Consider the following 2,606-nt stretch of genomic DNA (forward strand, 5'->3'; position numbering starts at 1 on the left):
ATAGTTGGAAAAGCAAGAGATGGGCAGGTAGGAAGAGAACATGGTCTGCTGGAGAGGAATGAAATGGAAAGCCACCTAGAATTTTGCAGAGAGCACAATTTAATCATTGCTAATACTTGGTTTAAGAGTCATGAAAGAAGGCTGCATACGTGGACTAGACCTAAAGTCACCGAATTGAGACGGCAAAGCATTTCCAGGTCACATGTGGATTCTGGCCATAATTTACAGGTTGTGATCTACGATTCAACTGAAAAATTGGAGACAGGTAAGAATTTAAGGAAATGGGATCTGGATAAACTGAAAGAACCACTGGTTTTGGTGAGTTTCAAGGGAAGCTTTAGGCAAACGTTAACTGAAAAAGGGGAAAGGAGTACAGTAGAAGTCGAATGGGTGGCTTTGAGGGCTGAAATGTTGGTGCAGCAAATGATTAACAGGTTCAAAATGGTTCAAATGGCTCTGAGCACTATGGGACTTAACTGCTGTGGTCATCAGTCCCCTAGAACTTAGAACTACTTAAACCTAACTGACCTAAGGACATCACACACACCCATGCGCGAGACAGGATTCGAACCTGCGACCATAGTGGTTGCGCGGTTCCAGACTGTAGCCTCTAGAACCGCTCGGCCACTCCGGACGGCTGATTAAAAGGCAAAGAGACAAGGTCCATATGAATTCCTTGGATTTCTTAAGACATTCAGTTTAATTGAATAAAGGAGACAATTCAAAAATGTAGTATATCAAACAGGCAAAAGGTAATACAGACGTCTAAAGACATGTGACAGACCAGAAGTGTGAAATGGCAAAGCAGGAATAGCTAGAAGAGAAATCCAAGGCTATGTAAGCGCATATGAGTAGGGAAAAGACAAATGCCGCCTATCGAACAAAAGAAGTGTCTTTATGAATATTAAGACCTTGGATACCAAGCCTGTGCTGTGCAAAGAATGGAAGGTGGAAGAAATATGTTTCAATTTAATACCATAAAATTGAGACCTGTTATCTGGAAATTCTAAATGGCCGTGCATACTCACTAACCATGATAACATATAATGCTTTACTTTACACTAGCAGCCTACCCCTGATTCGCACTGGTTGCACTAAATATCTATTGTCAGATGACTTGTATGACGTAGCGGTAACAATTTGCATACACAAACTCTCCTTGTGACTCAATCTATCTGTTAGTGGGAACCATACCAAAATTCCTACAGTAGCTCCTGAGATTCCCTTCACATACAGCAGAAAAACACGACTAAAGTCGTCAGTTTAATAATATGTATAATTATATCATTATAAACTATGTTAACAGCAACTTTTGTCACTATATGACGAAGAAATGAAACAAAGTGTAGCAAATACAATTAAATAAATCAAAAGAAAAAAGTTATTTAAGAAACAGTCTAAGTTAATAAGTTCCAGCTCATATAACTGCATCTGTTACTGACTGATTCGTAAGTGCTCGAGATTTGCCAACTAATTGCAACTATATCTGCGTCTAGTCCAACTGTTGCTACTCTATTCCACATTGCCTCCATTGATAAGTGAGTGCCTCAACAAACCTCGAATCCAAACATACACATGTCGGTGGGCATTACAGTTTTTATTTACATTTTTAATTTTAATTTTTTTACATTCTCCCTGAATCATTTTTTAAACGTGTCATTCACTTTATATAATGGAGGTAACACTTCCAGTAGGTCCTCCACTTTTTTCTTTACATCTGTTAAAGTTATTTTGACATTCAGAGCATCCACATGATCTTCCAGATTGAAAGTTGAGAAGTTTATTTTTAGATGTTCGAAGGCAATCAAATCAACTGTAGTCCATAAATTTTGGTCATTTACAGTTGTTTGTAAATTGCAATCTATTTGCCCGCATTCCCTCTCCACCTGGAAATGGGGGCAACTGGAAACGACATAATCAGCGGAACTTTCCTCTCCACCTTCGCATGCTGGTGTGTCCCTACTTCCCACTCAATGTCGAGATTGGGGATATGGACCGTGACCTGTTAATAGGTGCGTCATACTCCTGGTAGGGCAGTGCCGCTCATACTGAGCTGCTTCTTAACATTTGAAAATATGTTTGATACCCATCTTGCAGTGCTTCTAGTGTCCCAATCAGACCGCCACTGGTCTAACCTCCAGGCTCGTAAGGGTCAGTCGTTAGAAATATGAGCTCCAACGATCTCTTAACTCAATTATGCTGTTCAAGCCCCAACCAATACAGTGCTGTTTTGTGGTGCAACACGATATTCAACAGACATATCCCAAGAAGCACCAATAAATCCTGTACTGGTGTAGTGCGTGAGGCATTGGTGATCCTCAGAAGTACTCCTCGCTGTATTAATTTGATACTACAAGAATTTGACAGAGCGCTGAAAAGCCTAATGGAGTAGATGCCATCCCTTCAGAATTATTGAGATTACTTGAAGAGCCATGACAAAACTATTCTACCTGGAGTGCAAGGTATGTTCCACAGACGAAATACCCTCAGACTTCAAGGTGACTGTAATTATTTCTGTCCCAAAGAAGGGAGGTGCTGACAGATGTGAATATTACAGAACCATCTGTTCAAAAACTCATCGTTGCAAGATACTGACACGAATTATT

The sequence above is a fragment of the Schistocerca piceifrons genome, chromosome X (genome assembly GCF_021461385.2).
Source record: "Schistocerca piceifrons isolate TAMUIC-IGC-003096 chromosome X, iqSchPice1.1, whole genome shotgun sequence".
Classification (NCBI taxonomy): domain Eukaryota; kingdom Metazoa; phylum Arthropoda; class Insecta; order Orthoptera; family Acrididae; genus Schistocerca; species Schistocerca piceifrons.